Source organism: Notothenia rossii, assembly GCF_949606895.1.
Source record: "Notothenia rossii genome assembly, chromosome: 8".
Lineage (NCBI taxonomy): Eukaryota > Metazoa > Chordata > Actinopteri > Perciformes > Nototheniidae > Notothenia > Notothenia rossii.
The window spans coordinates 57,646,452-57,669,175 of record NC_136906.1 but is presented as its reverse complement, the minus strand read 5'-3'; the positions used below and the strand labels follow the sequence as shown (position 1 = coordinate 57,669,175).

The 22,724-nt window shown below is 38.5% G+C and overlaps 1 long non-coding RNA gene across 3 annotated transcripts in view; it reads right to left on the bottom strand.

The window, feature by feature from the left end:
• LOC307015585 overlaps positions 1 to 18,620 on the bottom strand; it is a 63,581-nt gene extending 44,961 nt beyond the window's left edge. For 2 of the 3 annotated variants that reach the window (XR_013801602.1, XR_013801603.1), the window contains exons 1-5: positions 18,385 to 18,620; positions 17,621 to 17,690; positions 15,861 to 15,972; positions 15,511 to 15,678; positions 15,219 to 15,373 (exon numbers count right to left, since the gene is read on the bottom strand). This is a non-coding gene — a long non-coding RNA (uncharacterized lncRNA). The remainder of the gene's footprint in view (positions 1 to 15,218; positions 15,374 to 15,510; positions 15,679 to 15,860; positions 15,973 to 17,620; positions 17,691 to 18,384) is intronic. The other variant, XR_013801604.1, reaches the window with a different exon arrangement.
• Between the last annotated feature and the right edge of the window lie 4,104 nt (positions 18,621 to 22,724).

Sequence of the window (22,724 nt, the reverse complement as noted above, 5' to 3'; positions counted from 1 at the left end):
CTGCAGTTCAACAGGTTACAGTACCCTCCACTGTCATGGTTTAAACCAAGAAATTAGTTCAATAAGGAGTCTAGATGCTGGTGGAGCAATCTGAAGATCATGGTGGAGATGAAGAGGAGATGGGTTGATCGAGTGGCTTTTAACAACCGACCACAGACAGAAAGATGGTTGGCCATTCTATATGATGAGGTATAGACAGCTATTCAAAAGTTGTTTTCTTGTATATGCATGGGTTTTGATGGCATAACATCCTGCTCCTTACTGTACTAAAAGCAGTTCAGTGCCGCTAATGGCAGCTATTGCCTCACTGGTTTATTCATAATCAAAGTATTCACGATATGTATTAACATTAAAAAGGTCAATTTATTCATCGCATCCAGTATGCAAAAACGAGAGATTAAAATGCTCTCAAAGCGGCAGTGATGTAAGGACAAATTTGCTATCTGTATTAGTCAAACCTGAATGGTGTTATCTCAGAGTTCAGTCTACTCCACATTTGTAATGAGAGCTGCTGGAAGCCTCTCAGAGTGCTGAGAGCAGAGCTGGAACACATCTCCATCCAGGTTACTTCCATCTGACATGCCTTCCCCAACCAAGCCCACCCCTTTCCACTAATTTGCTCCAGTATTAGCATATGCACTCTATTTGCATGAGCAACGAATAATTCCTGGTGTCAACGCACAGCTGTTGAAGTCGATTAGCATGGCTAGCAGTCAGAGAGATCCCTGTCTTACTCTCCAGCTCAATGTTGGATCAGGCTTCATCTCAAAATAAAATACATGTACATCATCATTGTGTTGTTGTAATCTTCCAGCGTTGCTGCCACTCTTGACAAGATTTAAAAACCTCCAGTGATGGATTTATTCGTGCCGAGGCCACGTGTTCAGACTAAAGTGCGTACTTCCTTTGTTATCAATGCTAATGAACGGCTAATGTTGAGATAAAGTTGAATCACGCTGGAGGTATTTCCTGTTTGCCTGTTGGATTAAAAACACTGTCTTGGACCTCTGCCAGGGAAAATATGAGTCAGAAATATTTCTGATTATGATTCAAGTGTTTGTGCAAAGATGTTGCTTGAAGCATGCTTGACTGGAAGTGTTGACACAATCAGTGTGTTCTAACATGTTCCTTACAGGGAACATGGTGAAGATTTATATCAGTACTAGTTTTCCATACTACCGACTTCATGAGAAATTCCTTTGCATGCAACTGGGGGGTGTGGGGTTGTAAATCCTTCTGTAACCATGGGAAAAACAAAAAATGCAATGGGATTCACCATGAGATATGTGCGGTTAACAACTCCTTTTAAGTCATGTTAATGTTGATTGATAAAGTTAAACAGAAGTGAAATCATTGTCTTGTAACTTTATTGTACTACCAAGAAGTTTAGATTTAGTATCTCATGATTTAGTATCTCATGATTAGGTGACCTATCATGCAAAATGCACTTTTGTACGTCTTTTATACATGAATATGTGTCCCCGATGTTCCAGGGAACTCACCAAGTGTCAGAAAAAACAACCCTCTCTCTTTTCCTCTGTACCCAAATCTCTAAAAACGGGGCTGCAACAGATCTGATACAGACTGATCCAGATTTGAATTATTTCCTACGTCACAAAAGGGGTGCTTCACTTATTGGCCAATTCTCCACCTATCAGGGGAATGTGGGGTTGGGCCACCGCCGGCCATTGCCGCTCGAAAGCGCTGGAGGCGCTGTAGTACATATGCCAGGCTTGTAAGTGGCGCTGTAGTCTGTAGGCTCCTGAAGCGCCTCCCCGAGGGTATGAGGACAAACAGATAGTTTGCAGGATGAGAGGTGTCTTTGAAGATGTTGTGCGCCCTCTGCAAACACTGTATCCCCTGGATGTCCTCGATGGCAGGGAGTGGGACACCGATTATGTCTTGGCCGATTTTCGTCACCCTCTGCAATGCCTTCCTATTGAGCATTGTGCAGTTCCCATACCAGGCTGTGATACAGCTGGTCAGGATGCTCTCAATGGTGCAGCGATAAAAGTTCAACAGAATCTGAGGAGAGAGGTGATCTTTCTTTAGTCTCCTCGGGAAGAAGAGACGCTGGGGAGCCTTCTTTACTATACTGGTGGTATTGTTGGATCATGAGAGGTCATCGGATATGTGGACCCCCAGGAACTTGAAGCTAGACAGATGCTCCACCGCCGTTCCATTTATGTGGATGGGAGTGTGTGTGTTGCCTTTCGATCTCCTGAAGTCCACAATGAGTTCTTTTGTTTTTGTTATGTTAAGGGCCAGGTTAATAAATAATAAATAATAAAACACGAAGGACGGAGATCTCTTTTTGTCCCCCTCTTCTTCCCGCTGCAGCCTAGCAGCTGATCTCAAAGCACGCTCCACTCTCCTGCAGGGGGGCGTGGTCAGCTGCAGCTCACAGAAGCAGCCCCATGCAAAAACAGGGCTGGAAAGAGCGAAATGAGGCATGGCTAAAATTCAGGATCTGTTTGGTATTTTGAAAAAAAAACTATATTTATATACTTTATATGGGTATGGCCCTGCAATATATTGTTCAAATATAGCATGATAGGTCACCTTTAAAATAATTATATTTGTTTGGAAATAAAGCTCAGCCATGAATGCTCATGTCCACCGAGAAAAGAGAAAATATTAAACAAGGAAAGTTACTTAGACAAGAATAAAAATATGCTGATAATTTATCTCTTCATTTTAATTTAATATAAACATAAAGCTTGACTCGATCTCATAACAATTATATCTTGTATTTCACCTAGTTTAACGTAATTTTGATCTTCGACTTTATGTCTCATAATGTTATTACCTATTAAATCTGTAACAATCTTCTTGAACAATATCCCTCACAGCCTAATACCCACAATGAAAGGACAAAATTAAACATGAAAAGTAAAGCAGGATATGAAGAACATTATTCTATTATGAATTGTTCTCATTATCTGCTTATTCTAATATTTTGTTCATGTATTCCTTTCCCTGGCAGAAATGGCTTTTTATATCAGGGTAATCCTCTTAAACATTGTTTAACACACACACACACACACACACACACACACACACACACACACACACACACACACACACACACACACACACACACACACACACACACACACACACACACACACACACACACACACACACACAGTAATAAGGAGTTTAAATAAGTTATTACTGTTATTCATTCGAAGGGATTACTAAATGCTACTCTGATTGATGATGTTAATGGCAAGAACAACACATTGTAGGCCAAAGGAAAGGCTTATCACATGAAAGAAAAACATAAATAAATAGTCATATCAAGAGTGAGACCCATTTGGCAGCAGCAGCCGCAAACCTATTTCCTGTGTTTACTATAGTGTGTGTCTTAGTAAAAATGAAATATTGTGTTTAATCAGGATTTGCTCTTGTGTCCAAAAGAGTATGTTTCTTAATCTTGTAGTTGGTTCGAATTTGAATTTGAATGTATATCTTTGTTCTGTCAACCAAGAGGTTGCAGCAAAAAGAAAGCAAACAACGAAAACTCAAATATTTGCTTTACTATTTTATTTTCTGAAATGATTTATGGCTTTGCTTCTTCAAAATTGAAATTCATATTTTTCTGAATAACCAAGAAACACAAATATGGTATTGCCTTAATATTTTTGACTTTGTAGACTAATTAGAATTACATACAAAAAGATGTGTTATTTTATCTTTCTTGTCCAAATATTTAAGAAATTAAGCTGATACTTAACTTATCTGCGCTAATTTAAACACATTTTAATTAACAGAAGGTGGACTTTCCTTAGCTAGCATTTACCTAATTTAGCCCATTTGATTTAGCGGTCTAGTTGTTTCTGTGACAAAAGGGTTAGGGTTAGGAATATTTCCAATCTTTCAGATGGCCACACCAGAGTCACATTCCTGCAATGTTACATACTGTTTTCACAAAAATCGTATTTCTATTGTCCAATAAAGCCAGGAAGAGAGAATCCATTCTTAACTACATTTTAGGCAATCATGAAATATGCAATATTAGCAGTAACTCAATGGCGAACAGATTTCCCCCAAAAGCCTCAGAGTCTTAACTTGCCTCCAGCAAAAGGAAACGTTGATATATCAGTACCAAAGCTTGGTGACAGTCATTTTATATCACAGGAATAAGTCCTCTCTCATTAACGTAACTAGAGAAGGAATGACACAATCCCCTTGTTAGTTTTATTCTAACTTGGATCTCAGTGTCAACACCAGGGAGGATTATTACAAGGCACGTTAGTGTCTCTCCCTGTCTCTCTGGTTGCCATCAAACAGTAATGTCTGACAATTAAAATCTAATCTTCTCCACCGGCTCTCGCAGCTAGCATGCCAGCCCACCGCTGATCAAGATAAGAAACAATCACTTTGATTCCTGAAATAGAGCGCAAGAACTGCGGTCCCCATTGACTCACATTACCAAGTACACTGCAAAAATCTTTTATCCCAATAATATTATACTTGGCAACATCTCCAGGTTGACGAGCAAAAATAATGAGGGCAGGAAGAAAAAGCATTCCTTTTCTTGGAATGTTTCAGTGTATTTTATCCCAACCTCAGCTTTTGTTCTGGGCTTTGGACTTTCAATAATAAATAATGCATCTGCTTCATTAGTTTGTTCAGTCTGAGGGGGACGGGGGAACTCTGTTTCACCTCAGGGTCATTAATCAAGGCGAACAAGCTGTCAGGAATAGGAACTCAGAGTCACAACATGCCTTCACTGGCTCGCGATTGCCAAATCCTATAGCATTGTTGGTACCCGCATGTCCTCACAAGCACGCCACTCTATGCTAATGATCAAACCTGTGACAAATATGTGTTTGAGATATTTGGCAAATAAGAGCTTTGTTTAAAATGGGGCTTTTTAAAGCCAAGTAAATCAACCTCCAAAAGGCTGGCAAGTCCGATCTGGCAGGAAAACATTGAAGTTTTCCAGCACTCGCTAATGATGACGGGAAATGTCCCAGTGAAGGGCAATAGCTCCACCTTTTATTAGCTGTTTAATCCTGTGATTATTAAACGTACATTACAATTTAAACCGTATAACCTCATGTGTGGAATTAGTGATACACGTTTTGATAGCACCCCATTTCCCTTGGATACATGGATTTGTTGCCCTGTGACGGTTATTATGTCCATTTTTGCCTTTCTGTATCCAGCCCTCCATCTGGTCCCTGCAGTCACTCGGCCACATCGCCGTTCTGTCTCAACTTTATATTAGGACAAATGGAATCATGCCACTCTTTCCATGGGCAAACCTAAGCTGTGCTCTCACTCTTGCTCAATGTTGGCAAGATTTACCAGTAAGAGCATATACAGCATGACTCTATTTGTGTCAACATTAAATATATTGGGAAGTTGGCTTTTCCCGAAAATCATTCTGTCATGGATATTCTAAATCAAAATGTACTTTTTGTATTTGAGTCGCTTGCCAAATGCATGGGCAACGCTGGGCAGGCACCCAGCAAACTAAGGCATCATACATCATGTATTTCATTTAATAAAGCCTTTGTATGTACTCTATTCATTCAGCGAGAGTGATCAAGTATATTCAGTTAACGCAGTCCATGCAGTCACATTGCTCTCCATGATTGTCCTACCCTAATTAATCATTTCTGAGAAAATCATATCAGCAAAAGTCACATGATTGTCAGGAAAACTAAATAGATACATACAGTGTAGTGTGTATTGCCTCAGTATGTATGAGTTGCCCGCTGCTTGCCTGTATGAGGTTTGGGTGGCAGCAGCCCAGGGAGTTTTGCTCTCATTAGGAGCGCCTAGGACCGCCATGGGCCAACTCAGCATTACTCCATCCATAACAACCAACATTTCACATGAGAAATGGCGAGTGTGCGAGAGAGTAAGAGCCAGCTGGTGGGAACTGCACCCTCCCTGCACCCTGAGCTGAACACTGTGGGTTTGAAAGCACGAAAATGGTAGCTTTGTGTTTGACCAAGTAATAATTTCCTAAACTCCTTTATAATACACTGTGAAATATTATTTGTGTGTAGAGTGCCCTTATTGGCAGAATATAAGCTCACTATTTACATTTTAATTAAATCCAGATATAAAATATCATAAATGAAAAATGTATTATCTTGTTTGAAATAGATTGACATGTAGCTACCACATGGTGATTTCTGGTTTGGGAGTTTTTAACCCTTTCACAGTGTGTTTTCTCTTAACGAAAGTTATGTGTTACATTTTTGTAACCCAAAAATGTCTCGTGTGTTCCAAAGGAGCGATATGGCGACGGCAAAAAGCCAAGATGGGAATGGAAAAAAATTAAAGACAGAAGGAAAAAAGAGAGTTTGAGAGGGAAGTGGTAGGATGTTGAAAAGTTGTAGAAATAGGATGTTTTAGCAGTCACCCATGTAGGTTAAAAAGGTGACTTATCCGCCCTAGGCTGCGAGAAGAATCTGAAAAGTTGACAAGATGATTTGTTAGGACATTTCAAGGGAATTTATATGTGCCTTTGACAACGGCGAGATGAAGTTGATGAGGGGAGAGAGAAATTGTGAATGGCCTGCAAAAATACGTATTTGCAACATACTGAGAACATGGATAGAAGGTTTTCGACTTTTTCTCTCCTTGAAACTGTGCTGCCTTCAGAATCTATTATGACCCTGATGGCATGACAATACTGTCATCAGTTATCTTGGCCTTGGAGACCACACACTTTTGAGAAGTATGCCTTTAAGACTGGGTGCGTTAAAAGGTCTAATGAAAAACGATTGAATGGCATTATGGTAAGCGTAGGATGGGGTCTTTTTGTGTTTTGACCAGTGCTAGCGTAAAGGGAGGACATTCATGGATTTTGATCATAACCTGTCCCTTGCCCTACCCTCCAAAAGTACCATTTTGGGGGTAGATTATATCCCATTCCATGTAGGTAGTTAACTTGTAGTGTAGCCTTTTTTTTTTATATATATGAGGATAAAACAAACACAAATGCAACCTAGCCTGTAGTTAGGCGCAATCAGTGTGGGCGAGAAAGACAGAGAGAAAATATGAGAGTAGTGTGGGACTCCTTGGAGACACAGTGTAGCTTGTAAACATTTTGTACAAACCGGATCAATGGAACTACAATTGATTCCTCCCCCTCACATCGCCTGTTCAGAGAATACATTAATAATTTGTGTTAACTATGACAAGGCCATCACACTCTCTCAAATGCACTAACAGGTCATGTGTCTGGGAAAAGGAGAAGGGGGTCAAGACAATTGTTGTTTTGATGCTCAATACCTGAGTTATCTGAAGAAAGAGGCGATCTGATCTTGAGAGAATTTGATCAGAGCCGAGCCCATCTGTTCGACCCATGAATTATGGATCATCTTAAGTGGAGAAGGAGACGTGAGCAATGACTAATCAGCCTGCTGATTTGATGAGGTAGCCAGAGTGTGTACAGTATGCGTGTCTGTGAGATTGTATGCATGTGCACGTCTGTCGCTTTGCAAATGTCTCTAAACGATTGAACAAGCACACACGCACAGACAGGGTGGGCGGTACGAGCGGCACGCCTGTGCAGCTGCCTCCCATCGCCGGCGTGAACCCCTGCGCCTGCAGACGGCAGGGAAAAAATAATGTGTCAAATCAGAGCCGCTGCTGATGAGGAAAAACACAGATCCATATCCCATACAATCAGCCCAGCCAATCTGAAAACAGGCCTTCCCTGGGAACAAAGACAGCAACAGAGCAGCAGGGTAGTGTTGAACAGGCGCAAGCACACACACACACACACACACACACACACACACACACACACACACACACACACACACACACACACACACACACACACACACACACACACACACACACACACACACACACACACACACACACACACACACACACACACACACACACACACACACACACACACACACACACTGAATGGAGCAGTCCAGGGGCCAATGCACGCCCAAGCTCACTCACTGAGGCAGACGTGGTGTCAGGTTGCGTCTGGCTGGCGTGTGTGCACATATGTGTGTTTTTTTTCCCCCTGGCCAGCTATCGGTTTTCACCCCGCTTGGGCCGCTCGCCATATGTGCATGTGTGTGTATGTTTGAGCTCACGGCGGGTCAGGTTCCCTTCTCACCATAAGACACAGAATGCAACGACAAATAAGAGTCTGATTAGTTCCTTCCTTCCTCAGCGGCACAAAGCCCTGCTTAATCCCTGAGCAAACACGGCGAGGAGATGGAGGGAACCCGTGAAGTGTTTGCCTTTAGGAGAAGAACAGGATGAGTGAGGGGTGGATGGATTGATGGAGTAAGAGGGAGGGAGGTTTGAAGTGAGTAGGAGGAAATATGGAGAGTGAAAGATGGAGGTTTGCAAGAAGAGATGGAAAGCAGCAGATTAAACATGCATGAGCTCAGGTGAAATGCTATCGCTCCTGCTGACCTGTGCTAAGGCTCAAAACCTGACGGGGGAAATGAAACAGGACTGCAGCTTGATGAATGCGCACTCCTGTTTGCCAAGGCTAATACTCTCTGTTCAAACATCCAGTGGTATGTAGGGTGTGTGACGTTGTGTTTGCAAGTGTTTAAGGTGTCCATGCGCACTTCTAGGCAAACACACTGGCCAACGGTCGTTTTCAACCACCCAACCAATCCCTGATGTCTTACTCAAGTGTATTCATGTTGTATGAATACACTCTGTCGTCCAGATGTTCTATACATGTCGAATGGACAAAGAGCACAGCACTAGTACTTCCAAGTGGAACAGGTCAAGGCCCTTGCTCACTGCAGCGTTCCAGAGACGCAACTGCGCCCCTGTGTCTGATTTGTCCATGCTAAGTTAAGTGACTTCCAAGGTCGACGTTTTTGAAAAGAGGCTCTCTCATGCACTTTTCAGTCTGGAAAAACCATTGGCTATTGGTCTGATGACGATAATCCTCTATGAGCAAGGGCCAATGTTTCTGAGGTTTCAGTGTAGCAGATAGATTTGACACTTAAATTAGCAACTTAAGACCAGAGAATGACTTTTTACATGCATGCAGTCAAAGCCTTGCACAAAGGGATAAGTTAGTACTCCTGGGTCACTAAACATAATTAGGCCCTATTACCTTTTTGGGTTTTGCCTTTCCTCTAGTGTATTCTATATGTTTTTGAGCATGTAAATGGTCTTCATAGGCTAAAATCCAAAAGTACCCTCCAGAGGGAGTTTCTCTCACCACACACCTGCTGCCTGAAACGCCTCAATTTAACAATTTTGTGTAACTCAGTGACATCACTATGTAACACTTGCGCTTCTATTGGCTAGCGCTCCAACACATTATACGTAATATGCTGAAGGAAGGACATCTCTAAGTGGTTGACCAATCACAACAGAGCCGGCCAGCTAGCCAATCAGAGCAGATCTCAACCTGATCTCACCAGAATGCGTGACTCCACCACGACTCCTTGCTCCTTGCTCCACGACTTTGCTACATTTACATTTTACTGCACCACGCAAAACAACCCCAATGTAAAGTGAATGAGGCTCCTTTGTCGTGGTGCACACACGCATTTCTACAATGTCCAGCACTGAGCTTTTATTCTATAAAACGTTTTTAAAATCTACTTTATAGCTTGTAGTAACTCACGGGAGGCTTCTTTTATTTTATTTGTATTCATAATAATTTTTATTTTTCGTCAGAATGTATTATGGCAACCCTGTCTGCTAAAAATCACGTTCCCACAGAACAAACTGCATTCTCAATTACCTTTAGCTAGAAACTTATTTTCTCCCACGGTATGTTCGTTATGAACGTATCTCAAATACGTTTATTTTCTACATATCTTCTAGAAACATATTTTCTCCCACGTTACGTTTCTTATGAACGTATCTTAAATACGTATCTTAAATACGTTTATTTTCTACATATCTTTGCCATTTACTGTCTTGCCTATAATAATGATAATAGTCATTTATAATCATTTTAGAGCACACATTTGAAATCAGTAGGCGAGGCTGTAAATAATAGTTTTAACATGCCAAAAAGCTCCTGTGTCGTTTATTGCACCTCAAACATTAAAACATATCCAGAGTTACGTGTTTCTGTACTTCCTCTAAGAAGAAATGACAGTATCAGAAGATCTCTGTGGCTTCAGGCTTGATCGCCGTTCAAATGACAGCGTTGGTTTCCCCAAAGGTGGGCGGGGCTGTAAAATGACGTAGATTTTACCATCATCTATTATTCAAAACCATTCTATTTATTCTAACGTAAATTACATACCAGTGTTTTATCTTTTTATTTATTTGTTTTTATTTTAAATCGTATAATGTCTGACTTCTTTTCCCGTCTGTGAGGAAAAGAAATGGGGCTTAGAGCCTCAAAATACTGAAATCTGTATTTTAAAAAAACTTTTTTTTCTTCTAATTTGTTATTATTTTCTAAATAACACACTGTTATTTACTCAACAATAACACACAATTATCCTTGTTTTTATTTATTCGTTTAATTCTATAATCTTGGGCTTTTTAGCATGCTTTTTAGCCGTAAATAAAGTCACCGGAAACAGACGTAGTCCTATAAGGGACATTTCGAGCGATACACGCCACAAACCCACTGAACAGATTACCCAAGATCCTCAGCTTGAAGCTCGCTGATTGGATGTTTTAGCCGCAATGCATGTTGGGATATGATGTTAATGCGATATGATATCCGAAAACATTTAAAAAAAATAATAATAACACTTTATTCCGAGTGTTCTTGCTTTTCTCTTTGGAAGTCATCACATAACAGCATTGTAATACACGGTTCGGCTGCATTACATATTACACATCTGCCATAGATGAGAAGACTTCTGGACAAACTTGAAGAACAGCCGCCAAAACTGAATGTGACATGGATCATAAATATATCAACAATTAAACAACATCTTGCATTTATTTTCACAAAATACGTCTCCTGCAGTATCAATAGTAATTCGGCTGACTTTTATATTTGATCCAATTGGTAGATAGGTTATTTACACCATAACGGTGCACAGCTGATAGAAAAGGACTTGTAGTTTTTAAAGATATTACTGATTTTCTTTGAATATAAGAATGTAAATACTGAGTTGAGAGAATAGTCAGGGGATTTGGGTTTTGGGAGACACATCTATGGAATAACAATTTCAATAGCTTACCATTAAATGACGGATATACCTTTCTGTCTGTGATGTTTTACAAATCCGATATTAATGTGTAGAAGTAAAACATGAGAAAAAGCAATATCCTGTACAATTATGTAAAAACATGAATACAACTAAATGTCTTCAGATGTTATACATACATACGTTTCCTACACTAATAATACAAACTTATTATTAGTATGCTGTGTGTACCTTGTCTGCACCGCCTAGTGGTTAAAGCACGTTATTGAATTATTTTTGTTGAATAATGTTATTTGATGAAAAAAACTATTAAGAGTACATACTTTCATAGGGGGAAAGTAGAAGGTCAATGATAGAAATATAGAATATAACAAATCAAGAATATACTGTAAGTGATCTCTACAATCAAACAGTTTAGTGCTGTATCTACAAAGATATTAATAGGAGGATGTGCAAAACAGACAAACTAATTAACCTTTTAACACATTCAAGAGTACTTTAGGTTAAGGTCTTCTTTCAAATAAGAAAAAAGCTTTGGGGGTATCTGTCTACAGATAAATATTAAGACTGACAAAGTACTTAACGTCTAATATATTGCTTTCCTGCAATGTTAACTATGTTGAAGAACTTATTTTAACTGATATTATACACATTAATTATACTCTTATGTATGTAGATATTATAAGAAATGTGACAGTTGACAGTTTAATGGTGGAGGTATACTCACATATTGATAGAGGTCTTGTAATGCACTGTTGACGAACCTGTGACCCAAGTGTTTCATTCATCGCATAACTACACTGTAGTTGTGTGTATATGATATGTCAATAAACCTTAGAAAATCTTGAAATCTTGAAAGGGATGTGCAAAAATAGCCATAATATACAGTCTTTAATTAACTATTAGTAGAGAATAACGATTAATGAATATACTTTATAGAGATCTGCAGATAAATGTTTAGTCTTCTCAAGCAACAACTATCAAATATCTCTCCTGATTGTTGGCACTTGAGAATCACCTTTCCCTGAATTTTACTCAGGTGTAACTAAAGTCTGCTTTAAGGGTTGTTTATATTTCACATCATTAATCAGAATCTGCAAAGTAACTGAAATAAATGTAGTGGAGTAAAAATACCAGGTTAACCTCTGAATTGTAGTGGAGTAGAATTACAAAGTAACAATGAGCTGTCATGTGGGTATATATTAATGCTGCCCATTATGGATACAAGCGATTTTCACCCATTTAGTAATTACATGTTTTAAATTTGTACACACCAATTTGTTTCCTATCGCCTAAACCTCCAGGGCTGTACACAGTTTAATACTGGCAACTTCTAATTTTGTGAAAAACGAAAACGTCTTTTAAAACTACAATTCCCAGTAGAGACGTGCCATAGAGAACATGTTGCGAAACACAATAGCCAGCATGTGTAGTTCTCGGGTATGGAATGCCATTTAAGCCAAAATCAAATAAATACATAAATAATTAAATAAATACATATATATATAAATATGCCTATGAAATAAATAAATGAGGCAATAAATATGTATACATGTACATTTAAATACACATTTATTTATTTATTTCATGGGACTTTTATTTCATAAGGACACATTTATTTATTTCAAGAGACTTTTATTTCATAATGACACATTTATTTATTTCAAGAGACTTGTATTTCATAATGACACATTTATTTATTTCAAGAGACTCGTATTTCATAATGACATATTTATTTATATGAGATGACTTGTATTTCATAATGACGCATTTATTTATTTCAGGTGACTTGTATTTCATGATGGGACATTTCCATTCCTTATATGCAAAAATAACGGGGCGTGGTTAGCTCACAGATCCAGAGACCCAGACCAAAGCAACAGCACCACACTGACTACTCGAGAAGAGGAAGAAAATGGAGGAGAAGGACTATAAGGCAAACTACTAAATTCTCAGAGTCAGAAATTGCATGTAATCTGATACTCTAAATTTCACCCGCCAGAAATGTTAGCTTCTTCTTCTTCGGTGTAAATTGTCCGTTGGCAAACCAGTTGACTTCTTCTTCTCTCGGTTTTTTGGCGGATTGCAAACAACTTTAAGGTGCATACTGCCATCTACTGTACATGAGTGTGAATCATCATATCATTCCATCTCTTAACTCATGGACGTATCTATGATCTAATCCAAAAATAAATAAAAAACATAATAAATAAAACAAAACCAAACAACAATCTATGATCTTTCCTGATCTAATGTTAGATAATTGTACCTACCCCAGTTTCACTAAAGGTAAACAGTGCCTTTCTGGTAGCTCTTTCTCCCTCTCCTTTTGTTCCCAAAATACCAACCACACTCCATTCCCTCTCTGCCTCAAACTTTATCCTTTAGTTTTTCTCTTTCAACTCCACAGTTCCTACACTTGTCACTGTTACTTTTCCTCATGAAATGCAGCGTACCATTCAATGCTGTGTGATTTATTCTGAGTCTAGCTATCATCATTTCCTCCCTTCTGTTTCTTTCTTTATAAATATTTGTCTGCTGGCATACCAGCAGACCAGCATTTATCTATCACCAGCTTATGTTAGTATTAAATATACAATGTATTCTGGTAACTATCAAAATAAAGACATTGTATAGTGTTCATAACAGTATTTTTATTTAATAAATTATACTTAATACAATAATATTACCAAAAAAACCTACATCTAAATAAATATATCATCTAAAATAGATGCATTTGATTTAAAAATAACAAATATAATTCAAAATGTAAACAGCAACAAAGAAATTATAAACATTCTTTTTCTTTTTCTTGTTAATATCCATTATCTTCTCTGTTATGTATCTTCCGGTCTTTGCCAATCTGGCCAGCATTTATTGGTCCTCCACGTCTTTCTCGTACAGCCACTGCTTAATAATAATATATAATAATATATAATAATAATAATATATAACTGACGTGGAAAGGTTACTCGTGGATGGGGCTACAGAGCTACTAGAAAGACAGTCCAGCCCGGTGCATTACTCCTTCTGAATGTGGTGCACTTTTGCTAAATGTTTAGACAAATAGCTCGTGTTACCGCCCTTACATTCTAAATTCTTATTGCACTTTTGGCAACGAGCATTTTCCACCTCAAGACCAAGCCCCCAGGAAGTGCGCCGGACTCTGAGGAAAATATTTGTTGTGTCCAAACGGCGGTACTACAATTTCCTTATCAGTCTGTGACGTCGAACGGCCCAGAAATACTTTTTCCCCTTGACTAACATTGGGAAAGAGACGTCTGTAAATCGGTGGATAATTTTTTTGAAACTAAATAAACTACCCAGTATGAACTATTGTATAGCCCTAGAATCATTAAGTCCTTAAAGTTGTAAAATGCACTAAAAGCCGAATCTAGATTTATTCTCTCTCTCCATTCTTTCTAGTGAGCCGAGAGTGTGTGCTCGGGGGGCGGGGCTTAAGGTTCTTCTGCTTTGACAGCCTGGCACGGGTAATCTGTGACGTTTCGCTCTCTCAAAAGTTGGGCCATTTTGACTTCATGCGCCAATGAGCAGCTCTCATAGGAAAGAAAGAGACCCCTCCTCCGACGCTGTATCCAGTTCTTATTATACATCCATGCTCAAGAAGGGTAACATAACTACCCTCGGGGTGCTTAGTTCTCTCCGCCATGTGTTTGTGTGCGCACGTTTGTGTGTGTGTGTGTTGCGTGCATGTAGCAGGTTCTGTGTGTAAATTGCACCCCTCGCACACCGACAGGGGAGAGAGATCTCTCGTCTGGATTGGAAAGATCGAAAATAAATCATAGACGCACTTTGTAGTCTTATTGCATATTAGAAACGGAGTTGGCGACAGTAAGACTGCGATATAATGTTTATGTAGATATAATACATATGACATCTATTTTTTAAATGTCTCCAGTACCGATAAAAAGATCGATAACGTTGGACCTTAACGGTACCACGGTCTTTAATAATTAAGCCCCGGGCCCTGTTAATACTGGGGCTCGGTACCCATCCCTAGTTTTAATTATTACATCATCAATATTACATTTCAAATATCCAAGTACTTGGTGTCTCACAAAGAGCAAGTGGCTAGTGCTGCTAAGAACATACCTGGTGATGGTGTTGATGGTGGCTCTTCAGTGCAGGATCTGGTTGATGTCCTCCTAGCAGAAGCGATTGCCTTCGTCGTTCTCATCCATGATGGCGGCGTAGGCTCCTTTCCTCAGCAGGTCCTCGATCTCCTTCTTGGAGAACTGCTGGACCGGCTAAAGGCGAGGCAGAGAGACATTTACACAAGTGGATTTAGAAAACTCTTTTTGAAAATAAACTAAGCGTACTGCAACAGCGACTGACCCAAAAATGACTTGGCATCTAGAAATATGACAGATTTTCTTTTTCTCACCCCGTTGTTGTTGCCTTCTTTGTTCCCACTTGTGCTCTGCAGGACGGCACGGTCCAGCCCGAGCTTCAGACTAGCTTTATCCAGCATTTTCCTCTCATAGTTTCTAGTGATCAGACGGTACACCTTCACCGCCTTAGACTGGCCAAAACGATGACAACGAGCTTGAGCCTGAAATAAAAAATTAAAAGACGGGTCAAAAGAGCATCATGTGCAGCTGCTGTTCAACGTTTTTAAGCATTTAATGGGAAAATATACACTTAAAGAACCGAGGGAATAAACGGAAAGATTGTTGTTGTTGTAGCCCTATTGAACTATCTTTAGGACAGACAGAGCAGATATATATATCGTACCTGTAGGTCATTTTGAGGGTTCCAGTCAGAGTCGAATATCACACAGGTGTCCGCAGCAGTGAGTTTCACAAGTTCTTGATCAGGTGTTTGATGTGGACTGGCATGATCCTTTCTGCAGCGATAAATAAAGAAAACAAAGAAGACATTATTAATAATAGTAATGATGGTAACAGCAATAATATTAGTATAGGGTGACCAGACGTCCCCGTTTTCCGGGGACAGTCCCCGTTTGTATTGGCCTGTCCCCGGTTGAAACTGTCCCCGGAAATATCCCCGTTTTTTTAATATGGTTAAAAACACATAGCAAGGTGAAATAAAACGTTTCATGTCAGGAAACACTGGATAAACAGACTGTGGTCAAGCCAGCCCGCACTTCGGAAAACACAGTCAAGCCAGCCCGCACGTTATAGATAGATCGAGGCCTGTAAAAACTGCCTTCAAAATAAAAGCGTTTACTCGGTCAATAACAAATATACCTAAAAAACACACCAAACATATTCATATATAACTGAGCTTAAATTAAGAAATATTTACTATATAATGTGATCAATAATAATGTTAAACAAACTACGTATAACTACCACATTATAACTGAGTGAATGTAAAATGTAAGGATACAGTTATGAAGACATATCTGGCATTTCCACTGGGCGACTATTTTCAATTGATGTTGACACCATCTCACAACACTCCTAAAATAACATTACTTTCTGAAGCACAATTTAAAATATATGCTGTTTAAAATCTTAAATTAGAATCTATTGTCCCTCTATATTTTGATTATTATTTAATGGAAACCGTCCATAATCAAAGAGTCGTTTGAAGTCAATCAAATACTTATTTCACTTCAGGGTGATAGCAGGAGACACCATCTAGTCAATCAGAGAAAATCAGGACAATCTGATGAAGAATTTCAAAATAAAATACTTTTGAAATCTCATATATGGGCTATCGTCCTTCTGTTTTTATACAAGAATAAATAAAAAACTGTCAAATTATCAAAGACTTATTTCACTCCAGGGTTATAGCAGAACAATTTGATGTAGAGTTTCAAAATAAAAGACCTGAAGTCTCATATATGAGCTATCGTCCTTCTGTTTGTATCAAACAGTTCAAATATTCGAATTACATTAAACCAGAATTGTCCCCCTTTTTTCTTAAACAGTGAAGAAAATTGGATATGTTAATGATATATTGACCGCAAAACTCAAAATGTCCCCGGTTTTAATTTAGAAAATCTGGTCACCTTATATTAGTATAACTATTTATATGGCACTTACAGAATAATTGCAAAGTGATTCTCACAACAAAAATAAAGAACATAACAATATCAACAATAAAAAAACTAATGATTATAGGAATGTTAAGATACAAAGAAATTATAAACATTCTAAGAGGCCGACTACAAAAGGGAGACTCAATGGCTCTTCATGACATCAATGAGCAGTCCCAAAACATGCTGTTGTGTAAAAAGAAATAGGTCCTGATTTCTTCTATTTAGTGTTGGATGATTTGTTGTATTGATTGCTGATGGATGTTAAGATATGTTTTACAATTATAACAAAAAGATTATTGTAATTGGAATCAAAAAGTTTACAAATCATAGTTTTAATAAAATGACTATCAATATAGGATTTATTCAACAGCGGTAAAGCATTAAGTTGCTAAATTAAAGTATACTGAACTGTAAAACTAAACACTATTTAGGAAAGTTAAAAACAATAACTTGCTTTTGGGATTCAAATGTATTGGAATCTCACCTTTTTCCTGGATTTCAGGAAGGCGTTCCCTTCAAGTCCGCAACCAGTCATAGGAGTTCAAATGCAAAGCCTGAACGATGAGAAGAGCAAGACTTACATTCTACAAGATAAGTAATACCAGAGCATTGTGCACGACATGCAGAGAGCAGATCAAATCCCTGACAGACTCACACACTTTGGTGATGTCCTCATCTGATAATGATGTTTCATTTTTAGCAGCAAAGTAACATTACTCAAGGTATATGTTGGACCCAACTCATGGACAGTATGTTTTGCATCTCCTCAACAATGGTCTGTATAGTTGAGTAGAAACAAACTGTCTCTACAGTTTCAGGTAGATTAACAAAGAAAAGTTTGCAATGAAGCACAAAACCCCTCTTTGTATTAAGCTAGCTGCCACAGAAAGTACAGCTTAACATGCTAACCCGGTAGAGTTAGCTAACGTTAGCTAACTTCATGTCCAACTAAAAACCTCTAACGTGCATTACATTGACGATTTTAAACACAACTTAACTCTCTCAACTTGTAAAATAACGTGAATTTAACATACCCTTAAATAACTACATCACGTTTTTCAGGGGCAACACAAACTGCAGAAAACGTTAGCTGCTAACTGTTGTTAGCTAAGACAGCTAGCCCGTAACAATAGCCTCCTAGCAAACTTAAGGTTACGTTAACATTAACTTAACGTTGTAAGAAAGTAAAACGAACCTTCGAGAAATATTTTACTCTCAGACTGGATGTAATTGTGTAGCGTTGCTTACCAACAGAAGGACTTTTAGCTGTTTCCCAGTAGAGACTAGAGAGAGCTGTCAGAGCGGTTGCTCTCAGTTGAGCAGCATTGGGCGGACCAGATAAGACCAGAGAAGAACCAGTTAAGCACCAGAAAAGCACAAGAATGGTTCTTGAACCGGTTTGGTTTATTGGCAATTTGCAAACCACTTAAGAGTACTGGAGTGTGAAACAAAAGCTAATGAGTCAGTGTTGTGGTGCTGTTGCTTTGGTCTGGACCTGTGAGCTAACCACGCCCCGTTCATTTGCATATAAGGATTGGAAATGTCTCATCATGAAATACAAGTCACCTGAAATAAATAAATGCGTCATTATGAAATACAAGTCATCTGAAATAAATAAATATGTCATTATGAAATACGAGTCTCTTGAAATAAATAAATGTGTCATTATGAAATACAAGTCTCTTGAAATAAATAAATGTGTCATTATGAAATAAAAGTCTCTTGAAATAAATAAATAAATGTGTCATTATGAAATAAAAGTCCCATGAAATAAATAAATGTGTATTTAAATGTACATGTATACATATTTATTGCCTCATTTATTTATTTCATAGGCATATTTATATATATGTATTTATTTAATTATTTATGTATTTATTTAATTTTGGCTTAAATGGTATTCCATACCCGAGAACTACACATGCTGGCTATTGTGTTTCGCAACATGTTCTCTATGGCATGTCTCTACTGAGAATTGTAGTTTTAAAAGACGTTTTCGTTTTACATGTATACATATTTATTGCCTCATTTATTTATTTCAGAATTTATTTCATAGGCATATTTATATATAAATATGTATATATTTATTTATTTAATTTTGGCTTAAATGGCATTCCATACTCGGGGGGCGTTCGAGTCCAGTTTTGAATAGTCTTCCGTGGTTTCGTTCCATTTCAAGAGCTTGACGCTCGGCGTAAGCTTGGCGCACTGCCAATCCAACACCCAAACCCAGAGCTTGAAGATTAATCACGGGGTTTGTCAACGGGACTGTAGTCCCAAACGATAGCTGGGGATTATGGGTGGTGTAGTGTCTTCGGCCATCCTAAACTGAATTTTTTTTCGGATATCATATCGCATTAACAACACCACATCTGGCGTCACATAGATCTTCTGTTACTGTCTTTTCTTCTTAGAGGAAGTACATAAATACGTAACTCTGGATTTGTTTTAATGTTTGAGGTGCAATAAACGACACAGCAGCTTTTTGGCATGTTAAAACTATTATTTTCTGCCTCGCTCATGAGAGTACTACTGATTTCAAATGTGTGCTCTAAAATGATATTTATAAATGACTATTATCATTATTATAAGTAAATGGCGAAGATATGTAGAAAATAAACGTATTGAGATACGTTCATAATGAATGTACCGTGGGAGAAAATAAGTTTCTAGCTAAACGTAATTGAGAATGCAGTTTAGTTCTGTGGGAATGTACATTTTAGGAGACAGTCAATCAATCAATCAATCAATGTTTATTTATATAGCCCAATATCACAAATGTTACATTTGTCTCAGTGGACTTCACAGTTTGTACAGAATATCAGTATGACAATTCGACACCCTCTGTCCTTAGACCCTCACATCGTACAAGGAAAAACTTCCGGAGAAAACCCCACAGTTTAAAGGGAAAAATGGGAGAAACCTCAGGGAGAGCAACAGAGGAGGGATCCCTCTCCCAGGACGGACAGACGTGCAATAGATGCCGTGTGTAAATTGAAAAGATAGTACATTTGCAACATAGGTAGTCCAAATGTTTGGAAATGCATGTGTGTATAATAGGAAGATGAATCCACGAGGATATCCATCCAGGACTTATGATCCAGGACCACAGCCACGACTCAAGATCCAGGACTCGCGATCCATGACACAGCACCGCAGGATCATCGATGACTCCGGATCCCGGCGTATATAGACACCAAAAAGAAAGAAATTTGGGGAAGCTGGGTTAATCGGAACATGAGAGTACACAGGTATAGACAGAGAAAAGGAAGAAGTAAGATGTCCCCCGACAAACTAAGCCTATATCAGCAAAACTAGGGGCTGAATCTAATCAGCCCTAACTATAAGCTTTATCAAAAAGGAAGGTCTTAAGCGCACTCTTAAAAACGGATAGGGTGTCTGCCGTCTGAACACAAACTGGAAGCTGATTCCACAAAAGTGGAGCTTGATAAGAAAAGGCTCTGGCTCCCATTGTACTTTTAGAGACTCTAGGAACAACCAACAACCCTGTATTCTTGGGACGCAATGCCCTAGTAGGACAGTAGGGTATAATGAGTTCTTTAAGGTAAGATGGCGCCTGCCCATTAAGGGCTTTGTAGGCAAGAAGAAGAATTTTAAATTATATCCTGTGTTATATAGGGAGCCAGTGTAAGGCAGCCAGAACAGGAGTAATGTGGTCCCTTTTCCTAACTCTGGTTAGTACACGAGCTGCAGCATTTTGAATCAGCTGAAGCGACTTGACTGACTTCTTGGTGCACCCTGATAATAAGGAGTTACAATAATCCAGCCTTGAAGTAACAAATGCATGGACTAGTTTCTCTGCATCGTTTTGAGGCAAGATATGCCTGATTTTTGCAATGTTACGTAGATGGAAGTAGGCGGTCCTTGAAATTGATTTTATGTGGGCGTTAAAGGATAAATCCTGATCAAATATAACACAAAGATTCCTTACAGTCTTACTGGAGGCCAAATTAATGCCATCCATAGTTAGTATATCTTTAGATAATTTGTTTCGTAGATTCTTTGGGCCAAGTACAATAACTTCAGTTTTGGTCGTGTTTAACATAAAAAAATGTAAGGTAATCCACGTTTTTAAGTCCTTGAGGCAGTCTTGAATTTTATTTAGATGATTAATACAGCATTCGTAGAATGTTGCTTTTAGTGGTCTATTGTTTTTATTATATGGCTGTTTATTATTTTTTAATTATTACGTCTATTCTGGTTTCTTTTGTGTTTGTATCTTTTAGTTGAAATGTATTTATTTATTTATTTAATGTTTTGTGAGCTTATCTCTCTGTATATGGGATTAGTTTTGTATCATAAAGATAAAGCAACACTTTCTCAGAATAAAGCAAAACTATGAGTTCAAAAGAAGAAAAAAAACTGAGTCAAGCAAAATAAAATAAAATTCAAAAATAAAACAATAAGTTGCAAACAAATCATTTGTGTAATCATGTAAACTATAAGTATTTTTTCTTTGTTTTAACATAGGTTTTTGTTTGCAGTTCTTGTTTCTTCTTTCTCAATGATCAGACTTTTGCTCTCGCTGCAGCTTTCTCTTTTGCGCTCCCTCATTTTTTGTTTGAGATTCTGACACAAACCTCCCAGGTGGGCGGGACTTTCAGGGGTGCGTCCCCATTGGCTACTCAGTTTTTGAGTGACAGCCCAGTCCTCCAGCGATTGTACAGTGCAGGCAGCTGCAGTGGCTGCCTGAGCGTGGATATAACACCTGCAGAAGAACCAGCATTTCAATTATTATAATTCTACAAGTGAAAATATATGTAAGGATTGATCATTTGTGTTGTTTGTGCTGTTCTATACGGTCTGTTTCTTTATTGTGGTAAGTGAGAAGTAAAGCTGTGCTATGAAAGTTAGCTTTTGCTACCTTTAGATCCATAACAATGCAAGCTAAGTCGCCTAACTGTTAGCTACAAAGCTAGCAGTAAGTGAGCGTTCAGACACCGGTGTTACAGTATAAGTTGAGTCATGACAACTGGCGACATTCTATTATTTTCGTCATAGGAATCCGGGGCGGGTACATTGAGGACCCATTGTTGACTTACCAGGAAAGAAACATCGTTTGTCGTTTACGTTCATCTTTTGCTATATCTGCCTTCCTAAGATCACTTTGCTGCACATTCAGTACTCGTATGTGAGGTTGTGGGTGAGAGTCCGATATCGTGACGCTTACAGGGAGGTATCGAACATTACAAAGTAGGTGACTGTGTGGATGCCTGTTCAAAACATTGCAAACTTCAATAAATCATTTAAATTATATATTTGTGTCCGACTTTCATTTGTTCATCGTTCTTAATGTGATGTATAGTAGCTTTGATAGCTGTCCATACCTTCAGACAGCCTAAAAGTAAAACACAAGTTGTTTATTCACAGCCCGAACGCTCATCGAGATGACTGGATCAGTCATGACAACTTGTGATCAGCTCCGATTAAATTGTGATATCAATTCTGTAGCTAACCTCCAGGGAGCACGTTTATTTTATGAAATACCTGTATCCCTCTCATCACAACAAGACTCTACACTGTGCAGGAAAAACAATTACATACATGAAAATAACCTTGATGCATGG